Below are 18,655 nucleotides of genomic sequence, written 5' to 3' on the forward strand. Positions count from 1 at the left end.
GGGACTGGAGTTTTCCCAGAACTGTACCTAGAACTTCTACCAGAGGTTGTTGTTTTTAATCAGCACAGATCAGGTTTGGGAGAAGGTAGCACATGTAAAAGCCTTTAAAATGTAGCAGTAGGGCACTTAACAAGCAGTTAACAAGGTATTTGTCGGTAAGCTTGCTGCTTCCTTCAAATGCAAGAAATAAAAGAATGTTCAAGAAGGAAGCTTTTAAATTAAGCTGCAGGAGCTTTGGGGGAGGGAACCTTCCCAGAACTGTGCCTAGAACTTCAACCACAGATTATATATATATATATATATATATATATATATATATATATATATCAATAGAGATCGAGTTTTGGGGAAGGTAACATATTCAAACGCCTTTGAAATGTAGGACACTTAACAAGCAATTAATAGGGTATTTGTTAGTAAGTTTGCTGTTGCCTTTGAATGCAAGAAATAAAAGAGTAGAACTTCTAAGAAGGAAGCTTATCAATAAAGATACAGGAGCTTGATGGAGGGGAGCTTACCAGACCTGTATTGAGAACTTAGAACTACAGTTTTTAAAAAGTCACCACAACCCAGGTTTTGAAGATTGTCCTTTCCCTTACTATTTTTAAATCCCAATTAACATGATTGCTTTCTAAAGCTTTTGAAATTTAATTTTGCTTCATAATCTTATATATTTTAATTACATCTGTTTATTAACTTGGTTAGTATTGCATTACATTGGTTTTTTTTATTTTTGTATTGGGATAACTTTTTTACAGTTGCATTATACTGGTTTTATATTTGTATTATTCTTTCCTTCCTGCTTAAAAAAAAATAAAATTGTATACCTTTGGCAGGGCTGTCTGTCTCTTTTATTGTTTTATTCTGTGAAGTGCCATGTATGCTGATAGCGCTATATAAATAAACAAATAAATTATTGTAATAATAGTCAACTTATACAAAAAGGCTTTGAAATGCAACAATTTGGCTCCGCCTGGATTCTCTGGGGGAGAGTGCATGAAAGAAAGGATGGCACTATAGTCTAAATTACAAAAACAAGATGCAGTCGAAAGAAAGTACTTGATTAATGATAGAATCATAGAGTTGGAAGAGACCCCAAGGGCCATCCAATCCAACCCCCTGCCATGCAGGAATTCACAATCAAAGCACCCCTGAGAGTTGGCCTTTCATGGTTCAGGTTAAGCCCTTGGCGACAATGGATGAAACCATCTCACAAGCAAATACTGCAGCAACAGACTAGAACAACTTCTCTCAACCAGATATGTTGGACTGCAATTCTCATCCTCACAGGCCGTGGGTAGGGCTGGTGGGAGTTGCAATCCAACAGCATGTGCGGTGAGGTGGTACACATTTCCCAACCTTTTGTACATTTGCACCAGTAGAACTCTGGTAACTATGAACAATGAGTAGATCTCTAGCAACTATAAGTCAATGGAGATGCGCCAATTAAAGGGACTGTGGTCAGCCACACAAATTAATGAGTAAACATTGAAACAATGGAGGTCACCTAATCTGCTTCACAATTTTCCTTTCCTCTTTTTCCGTAACTTAATGTGGCAGCCACAATGGCTGCATTGGGTTCACAATAGCCCCATTTATACATTATGTTTTACTTGTAAGCTGACATATAAGGGAGTGTAATGGGCTTAGGTCACCTGCCCATGCAGGAGAGGTTTAATTCTTTTTCTTTTTAATCCTTTCATTCTCATGGGTGCGCACTGGGCAGGAGTTGTATTTGATCACATGTGGAAAGCAGCACCGCGGTGTTCTGCCAAATATAGGCCATGGTAGAGTTACTAGAAGTGGTGCAAGAACAATGACACCAGTGTGTCTTCTATTAGGGGAGAGAGAGAGAGAGAGTGATGGAAGAGACTCTCAATATTTTAACCTGATTATCTGCTGGAACTACTGGGGAGAGGGGAAGCAGGCAGGGAGAAGAGATTCTGTAAAAGTATAATGTAGGATCTTTCTTTGGCAGTGATTCTTCCATATTAAATGTTTAATAGTAGAAAATAATAACAGATCTTCCAACATTTCACAAATGAAAAATGAAACATGCATGGCTGAGCTACATCAGAGTGTAGTCAAAAGGGTGTAGCCAGGCACCAAGAAGGCAAGTTATTAATAAAGAAGAACATACAATACTAGAAAAAGCAGCTAAATTCTGAAATGCACGCAGAGTTTAGGAAGGCCCCACCTCTCCCTTCTGGTGAGTGCACATGAAATCTGCACTTTTAAATCATTTTGCTGCAATTGAAGTAAGCTGAAAGTGGGAGGAGGAGAGAGAACCTGGGACATTTTAAAAGCGGCTGAAAAAGTGGGGGAGCAGAGGATTAAGTAAGGCTGTTACTGTCAGATCAGGACAGTTGGACGATAGGCAGCAAAGGCAGTGTGTTTTGGGTGCCAGAAAAATAAAATACCAGTGGATTTATGTTGATACCTCTTATTAACGTCTGTAAATACATGTAAAACCTCTAAATTAAAATAGTATTAAACTGGAGAAATAAAACCCATTGCAAACACTTAAAGCAGTGGTACTCAAACATTTTACCTTTGGATGTTGTAGGCAGCCCTCACTCTACATAACACGTTAACAAAAATATTTTGTTTATTTAGTGTGTGTATTTTCATTTGCATGTTTGTGTACAGTGGGTCCTTGATATCTGTGGGAGTTTGTTTCAGAACACTGCCCCCCACACCTGCCATGGATGCCAAAAGCCATGGATGCTCAACTCAGTATTTAACATCTCCCATCACAAAGGTTTTGCCAAAATTTAATCCCTTTCCTGACTCTGGGGTAAAACAGACAGCCCAAAAGGAATGGTGTCATGGCACCCCTTTGATTGCTGGATCGAGGCTGTAGCAACTGCATGCTGCAGCCCTGATTTGGCATTTTCCTGGCTCAAAAAGAAGCAGCAGAAAGCCGCTCCTTTTTGAGCTGGGAAAAAAGTTGGCTTTGCTGCCACTGCAGCTTTTTAGCATTTCTGTGGCATGGCGCATTCAGCCACCACACGTTCGGTCAGCCATGCACCTTCCCGACACCATGCCCCTATGCTACTGAAAAACCAGTCTGTTTTGCCTTTCTGTTTCCCACCTTCTCACCCTTCACATCACAAAGTTTCTGCCAGATTTAAAACCCCTTTGCCAGCAATCCATCGCACTGAGGGGCAACAGAAGAAGTGGGGCAAGGAGGTATATTGGTGGGAAAGGGGTTTAAATTCTGACAGAGGCTTCCTTGTGTGAAGGTAGGAAACAGAATGAAGCAGGGGTTTAAATTCTGGCAACAGTTTTGTGATGGGAAGGTGGAAAAGAGAGTGAGGAAGAGGCTTAATTCTGGTTTCATGGTGGAACTGACTTCCATGAGGGAGAGAAGCACTGGCTTTTTGTTCAGGTCTTGGTGCAGCAGCCTCTGCATTGCCCTGGGACTACTTGTCAGCCTGGCCGTCACAAATTTTTAAAAAATTAAATCAAATTAGAAAAGTTTTATTTGAGTAAATTCAATATTTAACCCAACACATGTGAAATTTTACACATAAAATGTTTTGGAAGGATCAGAGCCTTCATGTCTTGCAGCCCCCTTTAGCAACTCTCATGCCTCCCTGGAGGTCCCACCCTACTGTTTGAAAACTACTGACTTAAAGCATAGAATAAAAGTAGTACAGTGCACTGACACAGAAGGTACCAAAATCAGTCCTCAGATACCTGCTAGAATCTAAAGATCTTCACCTGTCAACAAAAAGACCGTAAGGAGGGAGCCAACCTCATCATAATGGGAAGGGAATTCCAAAGCTTGGGAGCAGCTATGAAGGCAGACCTCTCCCACTTTTCCATCATGTCTCAGTGAAGGTGGTCAGTCTTGTGCACATCGGCACATGGACATTGGAGAAGGGACTATCTTATCCATTCACTCAGGGACTGTAATCTTTAAAGCCACCACTTTCCTTATCCACCCTTGAGGTAGGTTTGGAGAGGGGCCTCCCTAGTGATTCGTCAAAGACAGTACATAGGTGCCACAGAGAGGACAGTTCTGTGAATTCCTCTGGTGGTCCCATTTAACAAGTGACTAGGTAGCAGCAGCTTTGCTTTGAAGGCTTAGCAAAGCTGTTAAGAAGTCTGGAAGTTGGTGGACATGAATAATTGCCTTGAGACTAGGCTTTATGTTAAACAGTCTTCCCAGAGGTGAAGGACTGGTGGCAGCGACTTAATTGATCTGTCTGTCACTTTTGGAGACTTTTTGATTTGTTGGGCAGAGCTGCTGCACATTTAATACTTGTTACAGCTCATATGGCTGCTACAGTGTCCTTTCCTATTTTTTTTCACAAGATCCTAGGAGTGGCCTTGATTCTTTGCAAATTCCTCATTAGGTCTTTTGATTAGTGCTGTGGGACAGAATCAGGGAATTTCCAATTTAAGTCTGAAAATAGTAAGGGAATTGCAAGGATGTACTTGCAAAGTTTACTAAGTGCAGAGTGTACGTTTTAGTTTTAATTAGCTCAAAAGCTGAAATATGTTTTTTAAAACTAATAATAACAAAAAAGCTTTATTTTTACCCCGCCCCTCTGTCAAAAGACAATTGAGGTGACTTACAATTAAAAGGGTACAAACAATGCCCAATAGAAAACTCTAATTATGAGAATGATGTATTACCAACCTTTAAAACAGACTCATTTTTTACTGGCTGGGAAACTTCAGCTTTCTAGTGTATTGATGAATGTTTTATTTTTGCTATGTGGGTGATGATTTGTGATGCCCATAAAATGTGGCATCTTCATAATTGAATTCTATCTGTAACCATTGGGGAAGCAGGCACCATTCCCATTGCAATTAGCTATGCTCTAAAACCGGTAGGAACAGAAATCATCATGATGGGTACCGTAACTTTTTTGTACATGGAGCTGATCACGTTGCCTCCATTTCCTCTGCAGATTTGCATACCCTTTATGAAACCTTTCTTTTCTCCTCTTTCCTTCAATTACAATATGTGAATAGGACAGATTTACTAGAAGACCCTTGAACAGACCCAGAAACATAGCTGATACCAAGCATGTTTAAGTGCTGCTATGAAGCAAGGTCTGGTGAGAAATGTGAATGGAATACAGTAAACTTTTAACATTGAATATGTTTACAGCCTTATTTTATATATTAGTTACATTTATGTCTTGTCTCGTCCTCCAAATGAGCTGAAGGCAGCATACATGGATCACACAGACACCATCCTCAAAACTACCCTATGAGGCTGAAAAAGTGTCACCTAGGGTGTATCCACACTGTACAATTATAGCTGTTTGATTCTAGTTTAACTGCCTGAGACCCATCCTATGGAATCCTGGCATTTATAGTTTGGGTGGGTATATAGAATTCTTTACTGCAATCCTCTGAATTACAGCACTAAAGCTTTCTGTCAGAAAAGTCTAAGTCTCTCTCCAAACTACAAATCTCAGGATCCCATAAGACAGAGCCACAGCAGCTAAAGTGGTATTAAAGTGTTATAATTGTGTAGTGTGGTTACATTCTTAATCAACCATGCTTATGGAAATGTTTATATAATGTATCTGAAACAGTTCAGCACTCTACACTGCATTGGCGTTCAGTGCAAGACAACAACTTACCAGATACAAAAACAGCATAAGCAATATAAAACACTTAGAGAGGAAAGCATGGATCTCAGTTATAGAACGATCGTTTCTTCTACAAGGTCAGTGACAGAAAAAGTATACTCAAATTGCTGCAGCCTGCTCTCCAAGACACAAGCAGCTTGTCTGGAACTTTGTTCTTTCAACAGGTATGTAGAGGAACCAAACTGATCAAATACTGTACTTGGATGGAAGACATTCAGTGGCGGCCATGTATAGCAAAACAAAACAAAACACAAAACCCACAAAAGAGTGATACCTTTATTGGCCAACTAAAATGTGGAAAACACTTTGAAGAGTATCAGAGCTTGAAAAAGAAATATTTTTGGACTATTCCTCCCAGAACCCCTAAGCCAGCATGGCCACTTGTCAAAAAAGAAACTTTCCCAAGCTCTGGGGATAATAATGTAGATGATATGTCAAAGCACATTTAGTAGTTCTCAGCTCTTATTAAGTATTTGATAGGCATGGCTCCCTATCTGGCTATTTATTGAGATCTCAGAACCCTCCTTGCTTTTGAAAGAGAAGCTCTAGAGAAGGCTGGACCAAGCCCTGTGAAGCTGAAACCAGCCCTGAAGCTCCAGCTGTGGGAACGCCCAGGGCTGAAGAGGAAGGAAGAGGGTTTCCTGGGAAATAAAGAACTTTGTTGACCTTAAAGCCTAACCTAAACAGCCAGAGTTGGTTCTATTGTCTGAGGAACGCTTAATCCAATGGAAACTGAGAGGGGAAAATGAAATAAATATTGGAGAACTGCAATACAAACAATAAACACTACCACCACTCTGCATTGTAGCTTCTCCCCTGCTGAGAACAGACCCCCTATTGTGGAGTAATACAGTTAATCTCTATAGGTTCACATTCTGTCTGAAGCAATGCAGGCTCAGTACCTTGTCTCATAGTATGTTGGCTTACTAGTAAGTTCCTTAGAGCTGCAGTTATTGGCTGAGAGTGCATCTCCTTGAACCTAATGGGACTGCCTGTCTTCTGACATGCAACAGATTCAAATACAATCTGTTTTGTCCCTTTTCCTTACCAAAGAATTAAAATAAAATTAGATATTTATTGTGTGATAGTGTTTTAAAAATTATTTGGAAATGAGCACTTTCATGCAGTTAGGGAATAATTTGCAACTCAAGTCAAAACACATAGAGATGGGAAGCTCTTATCCTAAATCCAAGCAACACAAATGGGGCTGACGGATTACAGAAGCAAACAATATTTAATCCATGGCAGTCATTAAGTTTTCTCAATATTGAATGTTTATATAATATACTTGTTTGTTGTAATTTTTTTCTTCCTTACTAAGGAGTGTCGATATTATGCTTATCTTATCCCCTTAATCCCCCCCCCCCATGTATAAACTATCAGTATTTTTGGTGCTTTTGGTACTAAATCCCACCAAATGTAGAGACATGACATGGTGATTCAAGATCCTGAGAGGTATCTTGAAGAAAAATGCTAACAAGATAACAGATAACAAGGTTTTATTGCCTTTGAATTAAAGGTTTTCCCAAGCCCTGTTTACACAATCCTAGATACATATAATTACACACAAAGGGAGAAGTTTGGCCTAGGGACTTGGGGAGGGGGGGTTTCAACCTGCAATAGGGAGGATATGTCCCACTCCTCAGTGTATTAACTCCCTATAGTGGGAAGAGGGTCTTGAACTGGAGACTACATCAGCAGGGCCTAAGATGAAATGTATGGTTTCTTTATATCTGAAAATATCTACCAGTGTAAATTTCAAGTATGCACCTATGGGCATAAAGAACTGTATATGTGTAGGATTTAGGATATAGTTGGAGGTTATGCTTTTTCAAGTTTTATGACCTTGCACAGAAACCCATGTAGATACAGTTAGGGCAAGTATGTGGCATATGTGTGTGTGTGTATTAACTTTAACATATTATAAGAAAAGCAAGCTTGGACACAGAAGAAGGAGAAGTGAAAATAGGAGGAAGGAATATCAACAATCTAAGATATGCAGATGACACCAAAGTACTAGCAGAAAACCTTACCAACCTGGAACACCTACTAAGGAAGATCAAAGAAGAAAATGCAAAGGCAGGCTTAATGCTGAACATAAAGAAAACAAAAATAATGACCATAGAGGACCTTCACATGTTCAGTCCAGACAATGAAGAAACAGAAATAGTAAAAGAATCCCCATACCTGGAATCAAACATTGAATGGCGACTACAGTCAAGAAATCAGAAAATGATTAAGAATGGGGAGGGTGGCTATGAGAGAACTAGAAAAGATTCCAAATTGCAAAGATATACAACTGAGCACAAATGTTAAAAGTCATTGTATTCCCTATTACCATGTATGGATGTGAGAGCTGGGCAGTTAAGAAAGACGATAGGAAGAAAATCAATTCTTTTCACATGTGGTACTGGAGAAGAGTGCTGAGGATCCCATGGACAGCCAAAAGGACAAACAAATGGGTCCTAGAACAGATTGAGCCAGAAACCTCCCTGAAAGCCAAGATGAGGCTGTCGTATTTCGGACACATCATGAGAAGGAAGGACTCATTGGAAAAGACAATAGTAATGCTGGGAAAGGTGGAGGGAAGAGAGGAAGGCCACGTGCTAGATCAGTGGTCCCCAAACTGTACCCTTTGAGAGATTTTGCACTTCAGCTCCCAGAAACCTCAGCCATCTTGGCCAATAGTCTGGGATTCTGGGAACAGACGTCCAAACTCCCTTAAAGAGCACAGTTTGGGGACCACTGTGCTAGATGGATGGACTCTATTAAGGAGGTCATGGGTATGGAATTGGAGGAATTAAGCAGAGCAGTGGAGGACAGGGGATCTTGGAGATGTCTCATCCATAGGGTCACCATGAGTCAAATTTACTTTAAAGTCAGCTATCAACTTGTGGCAACCACATGAATTTCATTGGGGTTTCTTAGGCAAGGAATACTCAGAGATAGTTTTGCCAGTTCCTTCCTCTGAAATAATTTGAACCTGTAAATGCAATATGCAGCTATGCCACAGAAGTGCAAATATGCATACCTATGGTCAGAGGTAGGGCATGCTGCTGTGTTCTTGTTACCTCTTATATGCATAAGAAGATGTATGTGTAACACTAGATTTGCACTTCCTTGAGGATTCCTTGGTGTTCTCTCTTTAAGGGTATATCAACACTGTAGAAATAATCCAATTTGACACCACTTTAAGTGTTATAGCTCCATCCTATGGAATCCTGGAATTTGTACTCATCAAACTACCAATCCCAAGATTCTGTAGGATGGATCCATAGCAAGTAAAGTGCCATCAGTGAAGATGCCCCATAAGTCTTTTTCTACATGGATACCAATTTTTTCCTCAGAGGAACAGTTGTAAATCAAGTCGAGAGATGATGACTGTCCTCATGTCACCCACAAGACCATACTTCCCCTGTGGTTTAGATTTTTAAACATTCCATCACACAAAAAACCAACATCATCTGCTGAAAATGGAGAGGAGTACCATAGACTTCTACTTAGGCATTTCAGCCCACTGAACCATAACAACTGCTTAAGCCATACTTGAAGGATTGCCCCAATTGATGTATTGTGAGGGCTACAAGTTAGAATAAATCAAGAAAGTCACTATATACAAGTGATTTAAGAATAGGCATGGAGTTCTTCAGATCTCAAATTATATGTCACTTGGAAATCACCAAGTCAAATACAAGCAACAGATCTATTATTTTCCATTTATACATTCACCTGGTTTCAACACTGCATTGTTGGTCAGAGCTGCCTATCTTAAACCAGGTAATATCATCCTAACAAATCCATCATAGCAATGGTCATATTAAGAATTGGGTTAGACAATGGATGGTTGCAACTCTTTGTTTCTCACTCCTCCAGGGTTTGTCACCATCTGTATGTGGTTAGCTTGAGACTGTCTATTTTGTCCTACAGGTACCATTTGAATGGTAAGAGCCTGTTGTTTGATGTGTCTTCACTAATGTAAAGCACACCATTACTAGGTTAATGATCATGGGTCATCATTGCAGTCACTTTGAAAAGGTGGCAGTGATGAATAGCGCCAGCAACTCCAAGGGAGGTTGATCACTGTGAGTGCACAGTGAAGTTTATTTAAGCTGAGGTTGATAATGGGCCTGTATTTAAGATTATTTGAGATGGGATGTCACTATTTGGATAGCAGACATTCCCTGGTATGGCATTTGCCCTCCCTTAAGACATTTCACTACCAGGGGAAGATTTACTTTTACTATTACTAGTTCCATTACTAGTTCCGACTTGAGCAAATTCATTGTATTTGTAGGGTTTACTTAATTGTTGTCTTAATTTACATCAATTGATTCCTATTTTACTTCGGACTAGCAATTGGTTTTAGGACAGAATCCTCATATGTGCTCATATCCTCAAAGATATTTTGGCCTAAGTGGCAGAAAATCTTACAAAGACTTTTGTCATTCCCTGGCAGTAAAAATACAACTGTAATAGATTAAATAAGAATTTGCTTCTCATTTGCATAATTGTATATAAGTTGCCTGGGACTAGGGTTGCCAAACTGAAACTGGAGAAACCATGTGTATTTTTAATGGTTGCATAGAAGAAGGAATTTCAACAGTTGCTGCTTTTCACATTACCAAGTTACAAGTAACACTGGCAACCCTATCTGGAGATGCCCTGTTCTCTCCCTCTTCCATGCGTAGATCAGATGTTGGAAATTTTATTAGTTTGGATTACAATTTACTGATTTACTTGCTATAGATTTGGGGAACTGTAGTCCAAACAAAGACTACTGAGGATTCCATGGATAGCCAAAACAAACAAACAAATGAGTCCTAGAGCAGATCAAATCTGAACTATCCAAGATAACAAAGCTTAGGCTGGCGTACTTAGAATCATAGAATCATAGAGTTGAAAGAGACCACAAGGGCCATCCAGTCCAACTCCCTGCCATACAGGAAATCACAATCAAAGCATCCCTGACAGATGGCCATCCAGCCTCTGTTTAAAGACCTCTAAGGAAGGAGACTCCACTACACTCTGAGGGAGTGTGTTCCACTGACCAACAGCCCTTACTGTTAGGAAGTCCTTCCTAATGTTGAGATGGAATCTCTTTTCCTGTATCTTGCATCCATTGCTCTGGGTCCTAGTCTCTGGAGCAGCAGAAAACATGTTAGCTCCCTCCTCAATATGACATCCCTTCAAGTATTTAAACAGGGCTATCATATCACCTCTTAACCCTCTCTTTTCCAGGCTAAACATCCCCAGCTCCCTAAGTTGTTCCTCATAGGGCATGATTTCCAGACCTTTCACCATTTTAGTCGCCCTCCTTTGGACACACTCCAGTTCCTCAACATCCTTTTAAAAATATGGTGCCCAGAACTGGACACAATATTCCAGGTGAGACTTGACCAAGGCAGAATAGAGTGGGACTATGACTTTTCTTGATCTAGACACTATATTTTTATTGACGCAGCCTAAAATTGCATTAGCCTTGTTAGCTGCCTCATCACACTGTTGACTCATGTTCAATTTGTGGTCTACTTGGACTCCTAGATCCCTTTCACATGCAGTTTCATTCAGCCAGATGTCACCCATCTTATATCTGTGCATTTCATTTTTCCGCCATAAGTACAATACCTTACATTTCTCCATGTTGAAATTTATTTTGTTAGGTTTGGCCCAGCTTTCTAATCTATTAAGGTCATTTTGAATTTTGATCCTATTCCTCCTAGTTTGGTGTCATCTGCAAATTTGATAAGTATGCCCCCAGTTCTGTCATCCAAGTCATTGATAAAGATGTTGAATAGCACTGGGACCAGGGCAGAACCTTGTGGGACCCCACTGGTCACTTCTCTCCAGGATGAAAAGGAGCTTATAATTTTATCACATCATGCAATTTGGACACATCATGAGAAGGTATGAATCACTGGAAAAACCAATAATACTAAGAGAAGTAGAAGTTTGTAAAAAGAGAGGAAGGCCACATGTTAGATGGCTGGACTTCATTAATGACATCATGGATATGAGTTTGCGGGAGTTGAGCAGAGCAGTGGAGGACAGGGGGTGTTGGAGATGTCTCATCAGCAGGGTCGCCATGGTTCAAAGATCAATGTGAGGACAATTAATAACAACAACAACAAAGTCCAAACAAACTCTTGGTGTGGCTAAGGCTGGTCTATGTTCATGCTGCCAACTTCTCTCTTTTTAGTTAGTCTCAAAGGTGCTAAAAGATCCCTTTGAATATTGATTTCCCAGAGTAACACAGCCATGTTTTTGAATTCTGTACTGGTAGAGTAGTTTGATATTTGGACTATAACTCCAGGAGACCAGAGTTAAAATCTCTACTCAGCCATGTAAACCCACTAAATGGGCAAGCCATACACTCAGCTTTAGAGGAAGTCAGTGGCAAGCTTTCTTTGAATAAATTTTGCTAAGATGGAGTCATTATAAGTTGGAGGTGACTTTAAGGCACATAAGAACAACAAAAATGTTGCATTAAATGAGCTTTTCTTTCTTTCTTTCTTTCTTTCTTTCTTTCTTTCTTTCTTTCCTGATTAATCAAATGTTCAGAATTTCCCCCAAGTCATTTTGGTGTACATTCAAATATTTAAACAGATTCACAAGCTAGTTTTTTGTGGGTTTTTCAGGCTATGTGGCCATGTTCTAGCAGAGTTTCTTCCTGCCGTTTCACCAGCGTCTGTGGCTGGCATCTTCAGAGATTCACAAGACTTGTTGCTGATCTTGTAAAGAAAACATGGTATGTAGATATTTGTTTTGAAATAGTCTGTTCTCATTCCAGCTTTGGGGAGGGTCCCTTTTTTAAAAAAACAAAAGCAAGTGGTTCAGATGGATTCATTGCCACATGTCCCTTTAGACTGGCTGAACATTTTCGGTAGATATAATAACACCACTTTTACTACAGCATCTATTTAACATGTCAGAAAGTGAGGCTCTGGCACAGGATTTCATAGAGAGGGTGTGTGTTTAATTTATTGAGTGAGAGGAAAGAGACTCCTAATCAGAGGCAGAGATAACAGAGAGATAGCAATAAGGTTGTAAGAGGAGGGGTGTGTGGTTGAAAGATTTTAGGAAGTCCATGGAAACTTAGTGTCGATGGCCAACATGAATATCTAAGGCAAGAGCAGAAACCAAAAATTGCTCTTTTGCAGCCAATGGCCTGCATTTTCCTCGTTAGTAGCAATTGGCTGCTCATGGGACCTGGGGAGTTTATAGACTGGGAATGCTGATGCTTTTGGATCCAGATTATTGAGGACCCAAGATAAACAAATCTAGTTGTGTGAGAGTGACTAGTGTTAGGTCAGGCTAAGGGTTACTGAAAGGTCAAGCTGCCTCCAATCTGGATATTTTGGTTACCTATTTGCTTACAGAGGCTGCTGTAAGGCAGAGATTGCTGAAACACTCTCTGATCCTGAGATTCCTGGCTGCAGAAAGAGCCTGGCTGGCTGGCAGTGCAGTGGGAGGGGGGGGGAGCAGATAATATCAGAGAAATATTGCTTCTTGGAAAGGACTAAAATAGGTGGAATCCCACTTCTGACAAGTTAAGTTTTGGAGAGCCAATATGTTGTACATAGTAGTTTGAGTGCTGGACTAGGAGAATAGGATCTGAATCCCTGCTCAGCCATGGAACGCCGGTGGGTGACCTTGGGAAAGTCACACTCTCTCAGCCTCTGAGGAAGACAAAATCAAACCCCCTTTCGACAAATCTTGCCAAGAAAACCCCATGATAAGTTCACCTTAGGGTTGCCATAGGTTGGAAATGATTTGAAGGCACACAACAACAAGATTCTGGTATTCTGCTATGGATGTCCAACTTTGGTGGGTCTATGGGCCAGTTTTCCTACCCAGCAGCACCCTTCATAAATTGCATGGACAGCAAAGCTGTGCCAAAAGAAAAAGAAAAACCCACCACATCCCCCAAAGCAAAACTAAACATAACTAACATGTTTTGATTCAATACTGCAATATCTCTCTTCAAACTGTGAAGGTACTAGGTCATTCTTGGGCTACCTTCACACTACATAGTTATACTGCTATGTTTCCACTTTAATTGCCATAGCAACATCCTATGGAATCTGGAGCTTTGTAATTTGGGGAAGCATGAGAGATATCTGGCTAACAATTTTAAATACCCTTCTGTCAGCTACAAATCCCAAGATTCCATAGGATGGAGCCACTGAAATTAAATTGGAATCCTAATGCTGTATTGGGTAGTATGAAAGGTCCCCAGAGGATTCCAGAAAAGGCCATTCTTTTTTTCTCTCCCAGTCCCTATTTTTGGAGATTCTAGGGGAGGTTGGAGCCACAAGCCTTTGGATTGGCATCCAGTCTCAAAGCAGCACTGTGCCCACCCTTTCATTAAATACTCCAAGACATCTGGAGGGCACCAGATTGAGAATAATACTTAAGTATGAATTATAAGAAGCAAGTGCCCTTTTTATCATATGCATGAAGCAAAACACCGCTTCCCCGCGGCCTGGAAAGGGGTGTCCTTGGGACTTCATGCCCCAAGGATAACCCGACAGCAACGGGGAGACAGAGAAAGGGGCAGCTTGGCCCCTTTCTCTTCAGTATTGCTGGTGCGGCTGTGTAAAGGCCGCGCCAGTGATACGCAGCGTGAATGGAGCTCCGTTTTGGATCTCCTTTCGGCACCACTGAAAGGGCGCCACAGGCGCCCTGCAGCAGCACCAGGACGTAACGGCTGTGTTGCGTCATTTTGATGTGATGCGGCCGTTACGTCAAAATGGTGGCGCCCATGTAGACAGGGCGCCGCCATTTTGACATACTGAGTATGTTCTAGGGTTAGAGAGTGTCTGAAAAGGACGCTCCCGGGCAACCTTAGCAAGTACTCAGTACGTGCTTAATGGCCCGTTTGTACAGGGCCATTGTCTTCCTTTATTATTTCTAGTTATTTTTTATTCTAAGTCTTCACTCAGACAAAGTGTTCTCTCTCTCCTTCTTTGTGTGTGTAAGAGATACGAAGAAATCATAGAACTGGGTACAAGATCCTCATCAATGTAAGAAATCAAAATTTAGAGCATGTTCAACAGCCTCTGTTTGAAGACCTCTATGGAGGGGAGAGTCTAACCCAGGGGTAGGCAACCTACGGCCCACGGGCTGAATCCGGCTCGGTGAGGCCTTGGGACCGGCCCCACCCCAGTCCTGCCACCAATTGCTGCCGGGGCCTTTGGCCTCTCGTGCGAGGGGGCAAGGGGGGGCAATTGTCTATAGAAGCCGCAGAAACATGCATTTATATTAACATTTTTTTAAAAAGCAACAAATTTTTTCACATGTCCTCCAGTTTTGAAAAGTGTCCTCCATTTGAAAATTTTGTCCTACATTTGTCCCGGTTTATTTATTTATTTAATTTTTTAAAAGAAAAATATTTAATTATTTATTTTTTGCCTCTGGCCCCCCAGTTGTCTGAGGGACAGCAACCCGGCCCCCGGCTCAAAAAGGTTGCCTACCCCTGGTCTAACCCTATACCTGGTACTTTTGGCCATCCAAAAGTTTGGAACTTCCACTCCTAGAAGCCCCAGCAAGCATGACCAATTATGGGGCTTATAGACCAAAACATCTGGAGGTTCAAAGGTTCTCCATGTTCCTAACCAAGTAGTTCAATTGTTAAACTCTTTGTTGAACTTCAAGAAGATTCTCCTAATGTTCAACTAAAAGCTCCTGAAACTTAATCCCATTAGATTCATCCTGCCCTCTAAATTCATTTATAGCATACTATAATTCTAAAAGCACTTAACTGTGTTTCCCTAGAAGACTCCAGCAGGCAAGAAGAGTTTTTCCTTCAGCGTACCTTAGAGATTAGTTCCTTAAACAAGTGCAGTCAGCAAAATAAATCATCTGCTTAGAATAGTTTTCCAACTACCTGCAAATGTTGAAATACATCAAACTACAGCTGTCAGCTTTGAAAGCCATTGTCTCTTTAGTGACATTTTTCCCTTCAAGTTTCTTAGCCTAGGTAAGACAATGTTGACCAAAGAGATGAATTCCTGGAGCCTGCCTCTTCTACACTCTTCTGCATTGTGAAAGGTGCAGTAGTATCTATTTAAAGGCATTCAGATATAGCATACTATATTTCCATTATTTAAGTTTGGATTTAGGAGAAATCTGGCATCAACTAGAAGAGTGGAAAGTCTGACTTTTCTTGATAGCATTCAGAGTAGAAGAAAAAGGAAGCATAACACAGACATTAGTTCCTTTCCTCATGACACGAGCAGCATCCACACTACAAAAATAATCCGTTTTGACCCCACTTTAACTGCCATGGCTCAATGCTATGGAATTCTGGGAATGGTAGTTTCAATAAATTACCATTCTCGACAAACTACCATTCCTAGAATTCCATAGCATTGAGCCATGGCAATTAAACTAGTGTTAAACCAGATTATTTCTGCAGTGTGGATGCAGCCTAAGAGAAGTAGTCTCCTTTTTGTCTACTGGCTCTTTCATTGTTTGCTCCAAGGAACCTGTTGCCCTCCGAATGTTAATTAATGATTACTTCAAATGACCCTTCATAACTGGCCAGGGTGGCTAAGGCTAACGGGAACTGGATTCCAACAAAGCCCTACTATGCAAGCTAAGAGAGTGTTCTAACATACTTTCTATGTAGCCTTTCACACTGAAAACGTATAGCACTATGATGTCACTTTAATTGCCATGGTTCCAGTCTATACAATCCTGGGATTTGAAGTTTAGGGAAGGTAGTTAGAATCCTCTGCTTGAGAGCTCCAGTGTCCCCACCAAACTACAAACCCCAGGATTCCATAGGAAGCGCAGTAACATGATATGAAGCATGTCTTTCTCCTTGTCACAGTAAAAATGAAGAGACAGACTTCCTGTTACAACAAGTTTTGTCTCTGTTTATGGAAAAACAGATAATTATTACATTTTCCTAGGCACTTACAGGCTATCTTGGAGATCGTTTCGTCAAAGGAAGAGCCAGATATTGTGAAAGGGCTCCAAGTGAATTCTCTAATGGACAAATTTTCAACTGATAGTTGGAGAAGTAGGCATTTGAAGAAGTTTTCTGATGATTGTGGACAAAACTTTTTTTTCTTTCCCCTTCTCTATTTGAAAGTTCTTTTAAACACTGTACTGCTACTTAGCCCTGTGAAGAAAAAGGGCAGTATTACTGTTTGGATTTATGGCAATCAGAAACTGTGGCAGGAAGCTGCCTCCATCACAATAACTCAAAACTCCACCTTATATCAACAAACTATTGAACCAGAAGGCTACAAGGCCTTTGCACAGCCTGGTATTGTACACTCTAACCAGCCCATGTGCTACGTAGAAAGGAAAACACTGTGCCAACTCTTTTCCGACTGCATGAAGGTTCGCTGTCATTTCATGGCTTCCTCCCTTCTCTCTTTCATTTTGTCAATAACATTAAAAAGGTTTTCTTACACTCTTTTGATGAGTATTTTTTAAAAACTTCATTGCAACCATATTAGTCTTTTTAAAGTAGATGGGTGATTTTATCATTTAAACATATTTTACTCCCGCCCCTTGCAATGTAGGGTCTAAAAATGCAACTGAAGGAACTGGCAGTAAAAATTAAAATAGGGACTCAATATATGATGCCTAAACTGGATTTTAACAGGATCCAGGAGCTGAATCTGTGTTTTATTTGAGCTCCTTTGAAACATAGTGTCTTGCTCTAGAATTAGAAATAGTTCCAGGCCTCCGCAAGGGTTCTTTCAGTGTCAAATACTGACACATCCATTAATACTACAGCATAAACTTTATTGGTGGTAAATGATGCAGCTGATTGTACATAGCAGAGAAGCATTCCAGCCCTTTTGCTGATAGGTCCACATCCCCTGAGAGGCAATGGTAGAACCAGGACCCCAAATAAATTCTAACTCTACTATAACTCAACTGGTGCTCAAATTCCCCATCATTGCACCCATGGGCTCAGGTGCCCCCTAAAGTGAGACCCATGGGGACAGACTCCAGTGGATTATAGAAGCAAGCAAACAAAATCAAAGAGTGCAAGCATGATCCAGTGTCATGAACCTCAATAACTGAGAATTGTACAAGCAGGTTAGCAACAGAGAAAAACGCGGGCACCTTTTTGTGGCTTTCAGCTTATGCTGAAAGCCACACAATAGGATAAAATGGCATGTGCCCATGGCGCGCACACCATGCACAAGCCCCATTATTTTCAATGGGGCTCGAGCATACGTGCAATTTGCCTTATGCAGAGGGTTCTGGAACAGATCCCTGTGTAAGGCATGAGTGCAAGCAATATCGGAATTTCATTGTCGCTGAAATCCTGAAAGTAAAAAGATGTGCACTAATGCTTCTTTGTGACCACTTTAATGGCAAGCTTTGTGTGATGTCATGTGAAATCGTTACACATAATTATGTAATTTTCCAAGGATTTTCACAACTCCTGATCTCCTTTATGTGAATGAGACCTTCAAGTCACCCTGTTCCCAACAACCCTGTTCAGAGCTGTTTGAGTCCATCCACCTGTGTCCAATTTCAGTAAGGCCTTTGACAAGGTTTCCCATGACATTCTTGCAAACAAGCTTGTAAAATGTGGGCTAGACAAAGGAACTGTTAAATGGATCTGTAATTGGTTGACCGGCCGAACCCAAAGGGTGCTCAACAATGGCTCCTTTTCATCCTGGAGAGAAGTGACCAGTGGGGTCCCACAGGGCTCTGTCCTGGGCCCAGTGCTATTCAACATCTTTATCAATGACCTGGATGACAGAATTGGGAGCATACTTATCAAATTTGCAGATGACACCAAATTAGGGGGAATAGCTAATACCCCAGAGGACAGGATCAAGATTCAAAATGACCTGAATAGACTAGAAAGCTGGGCCAAAGCTAACAAAATGAAATTCAACACAGAGAAATGTAAGGTATTGCACTTAGGGCGGAAAAATAAAATGCACAGATATAGGATGGGTGACACCTGGCTGAATGAAACTACGTGTGAAAGGGATCTAGGAGTCCAAGTAGACCACAAGTTGAACATGAGTCAACAGTGTGATGCGGCAGCTAAA

Source organism: Sceloporus occidentalis, unplaced genomic scaffold (assembly GCF_023333645.1).
Source record: "Sceloporus occidentalis isolate IW3139 unplaced genomic scaffold, rSceOcc1.0.p SCAF_3, whole genome shotgun sequence".
NCBI classification, from domain to species: domain Eukaryota; kingdom Metazoa; phylum Chordata; class Lepidosauria; order Squamata; family Phrynosomatidae; genus Sceloporus; species Sceloporus occidentalis.